This window comes from Equus caballus, chromosome 15 (assembly GCF_041296265.1).
Source record: "Equus caballus isolate H_3958 breed thoroughbred chromosome 15, TB-T2T, whole genome shotgun sequence".
In the NCBI taxonomy this organism is placed as follows: Eukaryota; Metazoa; Chordata; class Mammalia; order Perissodactyla; family Equidae; genus Equus; species Equus caballus.
In genome coordinates, this window is record NC_091698.1 from 92,343,570 (window position 1) to 92,361,083 (window position 17,514).

Genomic DNA, 17,514 nt, shown 5'->3' on the forward strand with positions numbered 1-17,514 from the left:
GCATATGTGAGGCAAGTGTTCCCACATGGCACAGGTTCAAGAAGCATGTCAAGGTCCCCCGGACTAAGATTCTTAGAGACACTCTAACTGGGAGGGGGAGGGGTAAGAGTAAGCCCTTACAGGGTGAAGTTTTTAGGTTTCCTAGAGAGAATGTTTTTGTATCGTCTGTCTATCCATTGCATCCATATTTCTCTCAGTAGATGTGTGTATATATGTACACATATACTATTTATATGTAAATATTGTATAAGATATTTATTAATATACACATATAATTTCCCCTTTCTCTGTCTTCAAGATTCCAGTATTTCTGCCTATCTCCAACGTTTCCAAGTCCAGTCTCTTCCAGCTCCGATCTGGCTGATTTCTTTGGCTGCAATCCACGGAAATGAGTGAAATAAATGAGCACAGCTATGGTTAGGAAGGAAATAATTTTACAACTATAGAGCAATGTTTTCCCCTCAAAGCTCTCTCTACTACCCCATCTCCTGCCAAAGCAAAGACAGCACAAGCACATACAAAACCTCATGCCTCACTTTGGTAAAACTAGAAATAGGCTTCACAATGATTATATATAGCACATTTTCTTGGATTTGTGATTTATTCATTATGCTAGAAATATTCTTTTAATAGTCAAAGAAATACCATTTTTGCAGCACCTTCTTTATTGGCCCCACCAAAAAACCAGGAATGGATTATATAGCAGAAGCTGTGAGCCATCTTATTTTATTTGCAAGCCTAACATAAGAAATAAAGGCCACATGCGATGTCTACGCATCTCAGGCCTCAGGCTAGGATTCTTTGATTTTTGTACATTGGATTGTACATACTCATACTAGAAATAATGTGTCTTACAAGTAAATATCAAGCAATTTCAGTCTCCTTGAATGTTTGGTGAGCTGTTCTCTGCTGTCTGTTTTCTCTTTTCTTTCTTTTTTGTGAGGAAGATTGGCACTGAGCTAACATCTGTTGCCAATCTTCCTCTTTTTGCTTAAGGAAGATCATCACTGAGATAACATCCTTTCCCATCTTCCTCTACTTTATGTGGGATGCCACCACAGCATGGCTTGACAAGCAGTGCTATGTCTGCACCCAGGAGCCCAACCTGTGAACCCCGGGCCACCCAAGCAGAGCGTGCAAACTTAACCACTACGCCACCTGGCCGGTCCCTCTGCTGTCTGCTTTCTTAATGCACAAGGAGAAAGAAAGTGAATAATTCTTTAGCATCCGCTATGACAATTTCTCAAGCCCAGGGTACAAGGCTTTCTTTTCACATTTCCATGTTTCTAAAATCAGAAAGCATCTTTACAGTCAACCTATATATTAAAGTCCTTTTTCTGCTTCCCTCATCTCCTTGCAAATTAATAAATTGATTGTCTTATAATCTATGATATTTTAGAATATAGAAAATGTGTACAACAAAAATTATCACATATTTTATTTCACCCTGTGAAGCAAGTATATGTAGCCCATTTTACAGAAGAAGAAATCAAGATCCATTATGCTTCATTAACCTATCCAAGGTAACTTACCCAAGGTCACACAACTCATGTGAGGACATTCTTGATTGGAACCCACTTCTGACTAATTCCGGTTGCAGAGCTGCTACATTATAATGTGGAGAAAGGCACAGAATATACATCTTTCCAGAAATATTGCAGCTGGGAAGTCTGCCCTCTGGAAATAAGAGATCTTGTTCTGTATGCTTTTTTCTTTGCCTTCCCCACGTATAAGCCAGGATTCTCCAGAGAAACAGAACCAATAGGAGAGAGAGAGAGAGAGAGATAGGTAGAAGAGGAGTTTTAGTATGAGAATTGACTCGCACAATTATGGAGGCTAAGAAGTCCCATGATCTGCCATCTGCAAGCTAGAGAACCAGGAAAGCTGGCAGAACAATTCATTTCAAGTTCAAAGGCCTGAGAAGGAGCACCAATGTGCAAGGGCAAGAGAAGATGAATACCCTAATTGAAGCAGAGAGAGCTAATTTGCCCTTCCTCCATATTTTTGTTCTATTCAGGCCCTCAGCATTGGTGAGAGCAATCTTTTTTACCCAATCTACCATTTCAAATGCTAATCTCTTCCAGAAACACTCTCGCAGACACACCCAGACGTCATGTTTACCAGCTATCTGGGTATCCCTTAGTTTGGTCAAGCTGACAGACAAAATTAACCATCATATCCCTTTACCAAAACTAGCTGGAATAGTTATTAAATGTATTCAAAGGGATTTCAACTCATTCTCTAAGCTAATTTACTATTTCCAAGTCATGTCCAACTTGGTAATTTATAATACCAAGTCAATGTATTTTTTTAACTGTTGGCCATTTTATTGTTTATTTTTTAACTGATTAGTGAGCTATCTGAGAGATCAATGACTATAAATCTTCTGGGGAGTAAACACTGCACTGCTGCCATGGGATGCTGTGGCAGGTCTCTGACAGTTTCCTCTGACTTTAGTTTAGACTTTCCTGGTAGGGAACTAAGTGATAACATCGCACCATATTCCGGGCACTAAGAGGATGGAACAACATCTGTTCAATCTTATGGTTCATTCCTATTTGGGTGCAAACTGTTTCCCACAAGCAGCTGCCCTTATCAGTCAACTCTTTTTCCTGGATCAGTGAAATCCATAAACATTCCCCCAAAAGGCTCGTTTATTTCCTGCTGATGATACTATAAAGCACAGTGTGCATTAATTGGCTTCATTAATTGAGTCATCGTGGGAATGGAATGTAAATAACCCACACATGGGTTTTGTGGAATAAAATTACTGTTTGGTGCTGGAGATCTCAGTTTTCCCTCCTCACCACGGAAGGACGTGAAGCACCTTTGCAGTCAGGGAATCCAGTTTTGCAAGCTGTCTTAGGAGAACTCGAGTTTGAAAAAAAAATACCTTCTCCCTGCAAGTATCAGGCTTTATGAAAAAACAAAAAAGTTGATGGATCTGGGGCCAATTAGCCTGATAAATAATTATCTAATAGATGTAAATTTATTCACCCTATGTGTACACCAACAAAACGTCACTTAAGTACTTTGAAAGATCTTGTCTGATTTCAATATTTATAGGGTAATCTAAGGATGAGAAAAACACTAACTAAGCTCTCCAATTAAATGTTTGTGGGCCCTGGACACACATTATTAAAGACATGGGGGTGGAGGTAGGAGTAGAAATTGGGAGCATCTAGTATCCCAGGGCCCCAGGGAGCAGGTATGCTTGTTCGCAGAGAGAGCCAAGGTTCAAGGTTGAAAAATCCTCCTGGGAGAGATTATTGTATTCATTCACAATAAGAAAAAAGTCTCCTGGGGCTGTGATCTAGAGAAGGATGGAGCACTACACACTTGGGATAGTTTTCCAGAGAAGAAGAAAGTCACAGAGAGGGGAAATGGCAAATGAGATCAGCTAAAGTGCCTGGGAGATATGAGTGTAGCCCTGTTACCCAATGTCCCTCAGGCAGAGACAGGGACGGTTACTTCCCTCTTTCCTCTCCACTGGGGCCAGGCTCTGGAGCAGTCCCTTGGCAGGGGTAGAATTGAAGTCTGGAGAGTAGGCTGAGTGAAGCATCATTCTCTACCCAGAGAATAGGTCTGTCAATGCAGCCAGATCACTGGCCCTGATATGCTCTTCCATTGGACAATTCTGAGTAATATGCATAGTCAATATTCACCAGTCAATGAACACTCTAGATATTGAGCTGGAGCTGAGTGTTTCCTATTCAGTTTCCTAAAACCAGATGCTCAGGCATATGGAGATAAATCAACATTACTGTCATCAGACCTACTTGTCACAGTCACAGTTCATGGCTTTAGCATTATAGACCCATGTTACAAGAAGGATCGGGAATTTTTTTTTTCTATTAACAGTCTTTAATCCACAAGAAAAGTAAAATTAATTGACAGTTGGAGATGAATAAAAAGTTATATTATCTTCTTTATGCAAATAATTTAATTTTAGTATTTAATTTCAATATATTTAATATTGAAATATGTTGTATAGTATATTTTAAGTTGCAAATATTGATTTTAGTAGATTAAATGTAGAGTTAGTAGATAGATTTAGTAGATTAAAACTTCTTCCAGGTAGAAAAAGGAAAATAAATCTTTATTCCAAGAGATATCAAATAAATACTGAATAAAAACTAAACACAAAGAAGTTAGAGCCCCATTATGATCTGATATAGAATAGATATGATGACCTGGAAAGATAGATAAAAAGCAAAAAGAGATGTTAAGATGAGAAGGTAAGTAGGAATAAAGTACAGAACTGGAAATCCAAACAGATATAAACAAAAGAGACCACAAGAGAGAAAGATGAGAAACAAAGAAGCTTAGGGACTTAGGGAGAAAATACGAAGACAGTCTGGATGAAGACATGCAGAGTAAGATAGATGTAGCCAAAGGAAGAGGGAAACATGTAGAGTGAGCAATAAAGAGAGAGAAAAATTAGCCTGCGAATGCAACAAAGTCCTGTTTTACATCACAGAGCCAGTTGCTTACCTGCGCTACAAGCCTGGAAGTATTTTGTCACCTTCACGGCACTGAGAAAGAAATATTATTGGCATTTAAATCATTATCTATTTTTACATGCAACAAATAATAGTTAAAGTCATATGGATGAGGCATTGCTCCAGGCGCTGGAGTGAAGAAGATACTAATGTTGCCTCATGCAGTTTATTTCCTAGGGTGAGCAGAACTCAATTCTTGTGGAATGTGGTAAGAATAGTGATGGTATTAAGGTTCCTAATGCCACCAAATACAGCAAGGAAAGAGCAGTTCTCCAAAGAACGCAAGGTGTGCCTATGTATATAAGGCCAGGGAGGGGGTGTTTCCGATCAAAACAACAGAGGTCCAATATAGGCTGGAGTTATATCTCCTTTTACATAAATAAATAAATAAATAAATCTGAAAGAGATTTATTTTACCCAGATAATTTAGCTACTAAGTGGCTTAAACAGAATTTTAACCCAGATCTGTCTAACCCAGTCAGTAACAAACAATCCAATTTCACATTGTCAGAGTCCCATTTTAAAGAAATAATGGCTGAAACTCTTCCAGTTTTGGAAAAAGACATAAATCTACAGACTTTAAAAAGCTAAGAGAAACCCACATAGGATAAACTCAAAGAAATCTGTGTCGACACATCATAATTCAACTTCTAAACACTGAAAACAAAGACAATATCTTGAAAGCAGCCAGAGAAAAATAAGGCATTATCCAGAGAGAAATATTAATTTGAATTACAGTAGATTTCTTATTTGAAATAATGGAGGACAGAGAGAAGTGGCACAACATTTTCAAGCATTGAAAGAAAAGAATTGTTAACTGCAAATTCCATATCTTGCAAAGTTATTCTTCAGGAACGAATGGGGAATAAAAATACTCTCATATGAAGGAAAACTATGAGAATTTGTCACTTAACAGACTTACTCTTAAAGAATGGCTAAAGGAAATTCTTCAAACAGAAAGGAAATGATAAATGAAGAATCTTAGTGCATCAAGAAGGAAAACTATAACAATGCAAAGAACCAAAATATGGCTAATAGTCGTTAGCCAAGAACAGTCTCCAATAGAATATTCTCCTGCTGATTGAGTTTTCTAAATCTCATTTGAGGATTGAAACAAACCTTATAACACCATCTGTATTGATCAGTTTGGACGGCCATAATAAAATGTCATAGACTGACTAAAATAAACAGCAGAAACTTATTTTCTCACATGTCTGGAGGCTGAAAAGGCCAAGATCATGTTTCCAGCAGGATTTCTGGCGAGGACTCTCTTCCTGACTCGTAGATGGCCCCCTTCTTGTTATGTCCTCACGTGGCCTTTCCTTAGCGCGTGCCTGCAGGTGTGTGGAGGGAGAGAGAGAGAGCTCTCTCATGTCTCTTCGTATAAGGACACTAATCCTATCGGATCAGGGCCTGACACTTTTGACCTCTTTTAATCTTAATTACCTCCATATAGGCTCTATCTGCCAAAGCCACACTGAGGGTTGGGGCACCACATATGAACTTGGGGAGGACACAAATATTCAGTCCATATAACCATCTGAAAGTAAAGACAATGATATTTCAATAGTGGGGATGGTAGAGACCTAAATGGAAGTGAAGTTTCCATACTACACTCATAGTGATAGAATGTTGATACCAACAGGCTGTAATAAGTCACATACGTAATTGTAATACCAAGAGCAACCACTAAGAAAACTATATGAAGCAATGCACTCAAAAACTCTACAAACAAATCAAACTGGAATCCTAAAGAACGTTCAAGAAAAACCTACAGTAAGACAAGAAAAAAGAAACAGAGAAAACAAATGATAAAATGGATGACAAGCCCTGTCATATTAATTTCAATGTAAATGGTATAAATATACCAATTAAAAAGCAGAGATCGGCAGGGGCCAGCCCCGTGGTGCAGCAGTTAAGTTCGCACGTTCCGCTTTGGCGGCCCAGGGTTCGCCAGTTCGGATCCCGTGTGCGGACGTGGCACTGCTTGGCAAGCCATGCTGTGGTAGGTGTCCCACATATAAAGTAGAGGAAGATGGGCATGGATGTTAGCTCAGGGCCAGTCTTCCTCAGCAAAAAGAGGAGGATTGGTAGCAGATGTTAGCTCGGGGCTAATCTTCCTCAAAAAAAAAAAGGAAAAAGAAAAAAACAGAGATTGCCAGAATGGATAAAAAAATAAATAAAAGCAGAAAATCTGAAATTATCCTTAAAAAAAGGTGAGGGGGTGTCCATAACAGGAAGATAATAAAAAAGGTTTTAAAAAAAACTGAGATGGATCTAATCCAATCTATACTGTAAGCTCTACCCTGTATTACAGCTCTGAAATCAATCTGATTATGCCTTCTGATGTTTATAATTGGCATATCAAATAAGGGCCCAAACCACGACTTGGACAACTTGTCCTCTGCTGCATCAATTGGCAGGGCTACTCTAATAAATAAAGATTGACTACCCAGGCGGTTCATGTACGTTAAAGCACGCCACTGAAAAGCAAACCTTCAGGCAGTTGCTCAGTTGACATGATATTCAAACACAACTGATCTGACAGTGTCTCTCCCTCAACTGCCCTAGAATTACAATTTAGAGTCTGGCAATACAACTTTCAATATATGCATCCCTCTCTTTCCTCAAATAAGCTGGTAAATATCTAAGGATGTGCATCAGCACACTAAAGGCAACAAACACCAGCCTCTGACACCTCACAACAGTGGGCAGCACGGCACAAGGGAGCAATGTGAGAAAGTCACATGCAGATAATCTCAGTGGAATGCAGGCACCCGAGATATCTACCAATGTACAAGTGAATTTTTTGTATTTTGAAATTAAGAAAGTTATTCTTACTACCCAAGCAGGCCAAAAAAAAAAAGGGGGGAATTCCAATCATTATTGTGATTACTTCATACCTTTAGAGCATGTTGTGGCTTTCAAATGAAAATTTAGGGGCCGCCCTGCTGGTGCAGCAGTTAAGTTCATGCTTTCCGCTTTGGCAGCCCGGGGTTTGCCAGTTCAGACCCCAGGTGCAGACTTATGCACCGCTTGGCAAGCCGTGCTGTGGTAGGCATCCTACATATAGAGTAGAGGGAGATGGGCATGGGTGTTAGCACAGGGCCAGTCTTCCTCAGCAAAAAGAAGAGGATTGGCGGCAGATGTTAGCTCAGGGCTAATCTTCCTCAAAAAAAAAAAAAGAAAAGAAAATTTAAAATACTCACACAAATGTAGAGTATTATAAGAGAAATACAAGAATTTTTCATGCCATGTTTGCTCACTTTTCCAGAAGAAAACTGTAACTTCTTACACTCTTGCTGACCTAGAAGTTTAAAAAGGGCTTCTGGACCTAGAGGTTGTATAAAGAGGTAATGAAGAACGCTGAGGGGAAAAATTTAAAATGAAAGTAATTGTCAAAGAGACTCAGGATCCACTCCTTGCTCTTCCTTTAACTCACTGTGAAACACTGGGCAAGTCACTTGTTTTCTCCAGACCATGAAGAAATAACAGTGAGAGCATTCTGAAAAATCAGTGGATAGAAGTTACTTGATAGATCAGGAGAAAATGCCTATCAGAGCATTTATGCTTTTACAGGAAAAGCAAAACAAAAATAAGTGCCTTTTCTCAAAGATCCCCAGCAAATCCTTATTTTATAGCAGACAGGCAGGTTGGAATGTGCAATGTCAGGTTTCCAGACAGGCAGCTTGGCAGTGAGCTGAGAAATGGCCCAGAAATAGAGCCCCAGACACTCCCCACAGGAAGACCCCAGCCACCGTGTGTGTCAGGGGAGGTATATTTCTAGCACTTTGTACTGTTTGACAAGAGAAAAGGTAGATCTCTCAATCTAAGATGAGTTAATGCAGTAAGATTAAAATATAGAAATCATGTACTTCTCCCTTATTTCCATCTAACATGAGGGTTTCTCTCTATGAGACTCGTATGGCTTTCTGAAGACTAAAGAGAAAATAAGTATCTAAAAATCAGATTTAAAAGGCAAGAGTACGTTTTCATTCCAGGCTTGGACCAGTTGCATCCTGTTCATAACTGAAACATTAAAATATAATAATGTTTTATGTCAATTATACCTTAATAAAAATAAATAAGGTTAATTTCAGCAAGGCTGAATTCTTCTTCATCTGTTAAGTGTGTGCTTTTCTTTCGTGCTTCTCTAAAGTCAAAGGATTGTCCTTTCTCCAAAAACATTCACAGATATTTATTTTGGTACTGACCAAATCTGTTAAAGCAATTATTTGTCATCTAGTAACTTATATGATCTTTCAGAGGCTATTTTTTGCTTTGAGGGTTTTGATCAAGTGTCAGTCCTAAGATAGAAGGCAAATATTCAGCGTAATCAGGAAAGGTGATACTGGTTGCGTCTCTACTATCAACCAGCTGAGTGACCTTGATCAATCTCTTAACTTTTCAGTGTAACACACGTTAGAGCTTTGATAAATATAAGTTGTTGGAGAAATCAATCTAGGAAGTCTGAGAGTCATTGTTTAAATTGCAACACGATAAATAAAAACAATCCCAGCAATGATGAAGTCTCCTTAGTATCTTGTTAACATGGGATGATCAAGATCTTTACTAGTTATGCCGAATAGTCCTCTAAAAAGGAAAAAGGACTAGACACTCAGGTGTCTAAAGGGAAAAATAACTGTCTGCAGGAATTTCTGGTTGTGGTGTAGAAGAAAGACGATCAACACATACTGAACAACATGTTTGGAAGGTAGCTATCATCCCCATTTTACATATGAGAAAAAGTGTGCTTCAAAGAATTTATATGACTCTTATAAGATTCCTCTGCTAGCAAAGGACAGAGCCAAGAGTAAAACACAGAGCAGAGTGACCACATTATTTCCTGAATATCACATTGCCTCCTTCTACTTAGTTCTAAGCATAATCACTAGTTATCCTTGAAAATATGGACGGAAATCCATTTTATAGCCAAAGAAATGTACAGTTAAATAGATTTACTGGGAAAAATTGCACTTGTAAAGAAAGAGAAACTAATAATTGGACCGATAAGGATTATTATTTAATCTCTATTAATATGTAAGAAGGTGACTACACTTTTAAAAACAAACAAATTAAAGAAAATGAATGCAGATACCAAAGTTTTATAGTCTGAAAGAAAGATCTGGAATGTGGATCAACTTTCTTAATAAATAATTTTTTTAAAAAAGATGAGAAGAGCAGAGATTCCGATCTTGCATCTACTCCAGTGATTCAAGTTTCTGTTTAAACGTCACCTCGTCAGAAAGGGTGTCCCTGAGCACCATGGAAATAGCAGCTTCATCACAGTCTATCACCTTACTGCTATTTTTCTTCAGAGTGCGCATCTATACGAGGCATCTATTTGTTTCTTTCTCTCTCCAATAAAATGGAAGCTTCGTGAGGGCAGGAACTTTGTTTTGTCTTGTTCTCTGTTGTAGTCTCAGCCTTAGAAAAGTACCTGGTACTATAGTTAGCACTTCATGAGTATTTGTAAACTAAATGACTGAGTGAATGAAGGGACTTACTTTCTCCCAAGGGGTCCTACAAATCCTGGTTGCAACTCCACATTGGCCTAATGGGGTGCTACACCCACATGTAAACTTCTACCCCAGAGAAAATTCTGATCTTAGGTTAATTCTCTGCAGCACAGCTGAGACCAGCCAGAACAACCAAATAAAACTGTACTAAATTCTTAAGAATAAAAGGGAATTAAACAGTCTGGCATGTGACTAGATAACATATTTGGCTGCCTCTCCAAAACCCACAGGCCCAGTAGCATCATGCTAGGGGGCCTAGGAGAGATGAGACAGAACTCAAATTCTGCTTTGTCATTCCTGTGCTTTCCTTCTCTTGCTTCTGCTTCTCTCTGGCCTCTTATTGCACTCGACCCCAACACATACATGAACACAGATGCACTTGCAAGGAGAAGACCCACAATGTGAGTAACTACGTACCTGTTCATGAAGGCACAGTAGCTTGGATTGAGAAGAATGGAGCATGTGCGATTTTAGGATATTAGGAAAGACTTACCTGTGTCCCTGTTCATAAAAATAGTCACAGTGAGGGACAATCTCTCAACCTCAAGTGAAAGCTGCATCTCGGAAGACAAGTTCCTTGTGAGGAGAGAACATGATGAGCACCTCCAAACAGACACAAGAGACTGGTCATAGAAGTTTCACACAAGTGTGATGGCGATGACTGTGGCAGATTGCCCTTTCCAAAGATGGCTGACACAGTAACTCCCATCCCACATACTTTTCTAGAATCTTTCCATCTCCTCCATCAAGACGTGGAGTCTAATTCTCCTCTCTTTCAATCTGGGTGTGTTTGTGACTTGCTTATAACTAATCGAATGCACCAGAAATGATGCTGAGTGGTTTGTAAAGCTAGGTTATAAAAGGCAATGTGGTCTTCCCCTCACTACGTAGAATAATTACTCTTAAAGTCTTCAGCCTCCCTGGAAGAAATCCAACTGACCTGAGGTCACCGTGCTGTGAGGAAGCCCAAGATAGTCCACATAGACACATATGGAGAGGCTCTGAGACGACATGAAAGAAGAGATGCCTGGCCAGCCCCCAGTGACTGCAGCCCACTGTTCCAACTCTAGCCACCATCAGACAGATTGTCTGGAGTCAGAACCACCCAGCCAAGTATTTCCTGAATTATTGGCCCACAGAAGCCATGAGAGATGATAAAATGGTTGTTCTTTAGACTCCAAGTTTTGGATTGTTCTATTGCAGAGAAACAGCCAACCAGAATTATGACCAAAAGCCCTGGACATCAGAACAGAGAGAAGGTAGAAGAAGCAAAAGTGATATCACCATCTGAGTCATCCATTATATTTCTATGTATATCAGCCTTCTCCCAGTTCCTTCCTCAGTCCTCAGAATGCTTCATCTCCACTGCTGGGCTTAGGAGAAAGCTTTGAGCTTGCCACACGCGTATTATTAGAATAACAACAGGATAAAATGCCAAGGAAACATTTGAACTACTTAGTCCAACTACGATCCAAACTGCAACGTATCTTTTTCTGCATGACCAACCTGTGAGGTGAGTGAGGCAGGCAGTTTTATTGCACGTCTTACACACAGTGGAGGAAACCAAAAGCCAAGAAATGAATCTCCATAATCAATCAAGCAACAGACTCAGAAAGGAAAGCATACCCAGTCTTCCAAATTCAAGTCATTTCATACTCTATCCAAATCACCCACAACTTGGAAACGGAACTTACAGATAATATTTCTGCTGTCTCAATTCACTTTCTATTGCATTTTTTTCCTCAGCATGGCAATCAAAACTTTATTAGAAAAATGATTTATTCAAAGTGGTTTCTAAAGACAATTTGAAAATTCAGCACATCCATCCTGCATCAAGTCTATAGAATGTATGCTCTTGCTGAAACCTCTCAATTGCTTTTATTCTTGACATTCCTGGGAGTTGGAGATGGAATAGGCATAACTAGTTTTATATCTAATAAGCTTTTGTCTGAGATGGGAAGACTTTGGGCAGACAGAGTCAGTGTGCTTGAAGTCCAGGACTGACCCCACTTGCAGGAGGACACCCACTGCCTGCTTTGGTTCCAGCTTCTTGCAGAAAGCTAACCAACAGCAATGATCCCATCAGTCATGGTAATAAGACATACACTTATCATATTCTTCGCTGTAAACACAAGTCATCCCCTAATTTCCACAATCTCACACACTGTTAACTTTACCCCTGAGAAGATGTGCTGGTGCCCTCATCTTATGGTATGTGGATAGCTCAGATTCTGCAGGCTGCATTCTTAATCTTCTGACTGACACACTTGGGAGCTTCCTTGGAATAGGCAAGTAGGCCCCCTTGAAAAATCTATAGCAATTCAATGAAAATATTTTTTAAAAGAGAAAAAGCCATTGGGGTTCAATGTGTTGAGATAATCTAGTTCAAATCCAGTTAGAAATTGAAAAGTGCATGAGATATTTCTTAGGACTCACAAGTCTTTTTCACAATAAAGTTGGGCATTTTTTGCCTTCCCCAGAGCCACCTAGCTCCATTTTCTTAGCTCCCTTTTCATAGCCTCTTCCATCTTAGAAGATCAGCTTTATCAGGCATAGTTCAGTTAGTGCATGAATGCATGAATATACAAATACCTCACATACACAAACGACTGACTTAATGATGCTTTTTGCTTTTGCTGTTTTTAAAAACAAACATAAAGCTGGCTAATGCTTAGAGACCTCCCTGCTGGATATAACTTGTCTATATGGTGTTTACTTCAATACGCCACCCCCTGATCACCCACGCTCACACTCATTTCAATCCCTCTCAAGGCCTGAATGGTTTTGCCTACTTTTGTCACTCTGTCTCGTTTACAAAAAAGAAATACATTGATGATAATAAGCCTTCTCTTTTAAAAATGATAAGCCCTCCAAAAGCATGTTTGGTTTTAATACATGAAAGCGAAGTAGTTCAGGCAATTACTATCCTAACAAGAGTCGACCACACTGAAGAGATGAGCATTTTAATTTGGGAATGTAAGAAGTGAGGGGTTTGGAAGCTGAAGTGAGTGGAGGTAAAGACTGAAGCTGAGATCTGGGATAGTACAGCACAGGGCACTAGCACAGGGCACTAGCACTCTGTGGGCACCAAGGGATGGATGAGAATTTAAATAGCGGTGGTAAGAAGAAGGTGAAAAATATGTATTTCCTACTGAAAAGTAGGCCGTGGCAAAGTAGGAGGACGCTTCCTTCCTTCCATCTCCACACTTGTACCTCCCCTGACCTGTGAGCTCACAGGTCACAGCTCCAATCTCCAGGATCCAAGTCTGAGGATAGCCCCACTTATGAGAAAACCTCAGTTACACTAGGGGCTGCAGAATTTTATATATGCTACCTTGGACACCTAACCATAATCTACATCATTTCTACAGGATGTACTTTATAAATTCCAAGTGATTCAGAAAAAACAGTGATTTAAAATGAATCCATTTTAAAACTATTTACACGTTTCCCACATTCAAAATACTCAGAAGTTACTAAACCAAAGGCAAAAGTACAAAACACAATTTCAGAAGTCAACTATGGCCTGTGACGACATACAATATGAAATACGTATGTGACGGCATATTTACATCAACGTGTCATTTAGCTCAGAAGAGCAAGGCAAGAGAAGAGATTTTATGTCCTCAGTCTATCTAGTCTTAGTTAGGATTTCTAGTACCAAATTTTCACTCAAATTTAGAAGACATTCAAAATTCTACTAAAAAGTTTACTTCCAAAAAGGCCACTGAAGCGAGAAAAGAGATTGGCCAAAACCAAATAAACAATAACTTTAAATTCGAACCAGCAGTCTTTGCTGTTTAAAAAATTCCACATGGGCTGGCCCCATGGCAAAGTGGTTAAAGTTTTGTGTGCCCCACTTCCCGGGCCTGAGTTTGTGGGTTCAGATCCCAGATGTGGATCCACTCCACTCATCAGCCATGCTGTGGTGGTATCCCACATATAAAGTAGAGAAATACTGGTGCAGATGTTAGCTCAGGGCTAATCTTCCTCAAGAAAAAAAAGAGGAGGATTGGCAACAGATGTTAGCTCAGGGTGAATCTTCCTCATACACACACAAAAATTCAAGTTTGATGGCATATTTTTTAGCAGAACTGCTTTGAGGAACTGAATTGGCAACATAAGGAAAGGGCTTTGTTTTTTTCTCCTTTAGTTTTATTACTAAAACTAATTATCCTGTCAGAGCCTAAAGAAGAAAGAAATCTCTCTCCATGGTATTAATACAAATTTAAGTTTCCATGAAAAGTATGTTGGAGGTTAGAACCAATTTGGTGTTATGTTTTTGTGTCTTTACAATATGGCATAAAACACAAAAGCTCTAAGATCAAGTTTATTAAAAAAAAACAAACCAATACTGTTAATGTTTGAAATTCAATATATCATTAAAACGAGATCACTTTCAATCTCTATGACACACAAAAGATGCAGTTTTTTGGACTTTTTCCCTCTCTCCCCTTCAACTAAAGTACACAGTCCAGGTTGGTCTTCCCATTTTTTGACGAAATAATGAAATAGTTGACTTCTGGATTGAAACAACCTATCACTTTACAGGCTCTGATACAGTGCCTTTCCCAATTTCCCATTATAATATTCACTGTAGGGCCAGCCCCGATGGCCTAGTGGTTAAAGTTCAGCATGCTCTGTTTTGGTGGTCTGGGTTTGTTTCCCAGGGTCGGAACCACATGACTTGTTTGTAGTGGCCACACTGTGGCTGCAGCTCACATTTTAAAAAAAAGAGGAAGATTGGCAACAGATGTAAGCTCAGGGTCAATCTTCCTCAGCAAAAAAAAAAAAAAAAAAAAAACCTCATTGTAAACAAAGTTACAACTTTGAATATTGAGGATAGTAGGTAACTAATAAACCCATTTATTCAGGCGTTAACACCTATTTGTTAATGTCTGCTATATGCCAGGCACTATGGAGGTGATGAGAATATAGGGTCAGAGAGACAGTTACTGCCTTCAGGAAATTCACAATCTAGTGAAGGGAGGCAGACTCTAGCATCTTGGGAGAAAGTCTGTTAAACAGAGTCACAAGATAACAATTGAGGAAAACGAATGTTCTGAAACAGCCCAGTTTGACCAGCCAGGTGGTAGATATGAAGATAATTCAAACCTCCCCCAGCGGTTGCTTATATAAAACTGAAAGTCAGGCAACAGATACTTTGTAGCACGGATCATTTTTTAAAAACCAGAGTTTATTCCTTCTCCACCCAATCATTAGCACCTACATTCACTTGCAGGTTGTGACTCTGCTGTGCAAGAAAGCTTACTGTAGAAGCTAGTATCTGATGTGGTCATGGCCGGTACAGTGCTGAAGGTCAACTCTTGATGTAAGACCATCTGGAGCTGTAGATTCGAGCAAAGCCATAAATTTTCACAGAGACATTTAGTTATTCTTATGTATGGACTGTTCACAAGCTGCATCCCAATGACTAGGGAGCCTTTAAGAAATACATCTTCCAAGTCCTACTTCCAGAGATTAAAAACAGTAAAGATGAGATGGGATTTGGGAAGCTACATATTTATAAAGGTTTTCAAGGGATTCAGATGAGTAGTCTGATTTGGAAAGTACTGCCTTGGAGACAAACATTATTTTCCAGAAGAAGAAAATGAGGCCATGGAGGCAGCCCATCACAGGTGCACAAGATGAGTAATGGTCAGAAAATAAAATTTGGCTGGGGGTTTTGCACATTAATTAGAAACTAGGTCTTAGAGCTATTCTAGGATCTATACGGATCCAAGTGCACAGAGAAGGCCAAGGGACATCTATGCCTCTTTTGAATTGGCCAAGTGGGTCTTGAGAGATCTCTCCTCATTGATTGATGAGAAAACAAAGAAATATTGCCAACCTAGAGAAGATAAAAGCATTCTATGACATAAGAAAAAGAGAGAGAGATCCTAAAAGTTGAGAGGAAAAGTCAAACTCAGAAAAAAATTTCCTGTAATAAACAGAACAGGTCATAAAACGTATCCTTTATCTCAATAAAATAAAAGTAAATATGGCTCCTATGAAACAAGGATAGGAAGTCATAAGGGGCTGAGTCGGATGAAAGTGGAGATTGAAAGAGAAGCTGAAAAAAATTAGGTTAACAAAGGCAAATATAGAAATCAAATTTGGATTGAAAATCCTCTAAAATCCGGGGCCGGCTCCGTGGCCGAGTGATTAAGTTCACGCGCTCCGCTGAGGCGGCCCAGGGTTTGGCTCCTGGGCGCCGACATGGCACCGCTCGTCAGGCCACGTTGAGGCAGTGCCCCACATCCCACAACTATAGGGACCGGCAACTAAGATATACAACTGTGTATGGGGGGGGGGGGGGAGCGGGGGCGGGGATTTGGGGAGATAAAGCAGGAAAAAAAAAAAAAGATTGGCAACAGTTGTTAGCCCAGGTGCCAATCTTTAAAAACAAAAACAAACAAACAAAATCCTGTAAAATCCATATTGCCTAAAATTGAAAATGTCGTAGAAAGAACAGTTATATTGGCTTCCAAGAATGCAGATAAAAACCAAAGATGACAATGTTGGGAGAAGAGACAACAAATAACGAGTATAGTATGCAGAGATCAAAATTAGGAATAACAGGTGTATTGGAAACTGAAAAGATATAAAAGAAAAACAGAAAGTATAATAGAAGAAAGTGTTCCTTTATCTGAACAAAGACTATGTCTTGTTGAAAGGGTCTTCTTTTTAGACAGAAAAAGTGGGTAAAAGGCCCCGACTCTTAGACTTTTCAAGGTAATAAGCGAAATAGAGATAAAAGTGTGAAAATATGATCTTAACAAAGTAAAAAACACAAGTTTCATAAAATTATAGAATAAAACATGTCAACTACTTAAGAGATTCAGCAAAATAATAAAGCTGGTTCATGGGAGGGTTCCAGAAATTGAATATATGTAGCGTCTGAAAAATATTTTGAACAATGATTGTTGTGTTAAAAACCTAACTGATTAATGTTCTACAGAGCAATGAAACTCTAATGCTTGGGTTTATCTTTCTAATGGACAGAAATATTTGCATCTCTACAGGACAAAATCTATGAGTTAATGAGTAACTTCATAAAATTGTGGCCCTAATCAATCATATATGAGAAGTAAAACAAAAAATTATACCCTCAGGGATTTAAACAGTTCTTGAGCAGGACTGTTAGACAATTCTCCAGTATTTTGAAAAAACATGTAGTCATCCTTTTGACTTATTTCAAGTCCTGAATAATTTTTGTTAACCCTAGTAATTGTAAATAATCTCTAAAGGTCATTCTTGATCACAAAAAGGCTGCCAAGATTCCTGGAAGGATTTTTGTGGGCATTGGGTCCACACATGAAATACAATCTTATTCCTTAATGGTGGGTTTGTCATACCTGGTTGAATGAGATTTATGCTCAAAAATAAATCTCCAGGCGTAGTCTTGACTGAAAAATAAGATTCATTGACTAGTTGAACATAACTATTTTGCCATTGAAAGTAAAGAGATGCAATAAAAGTATTTGTTCATG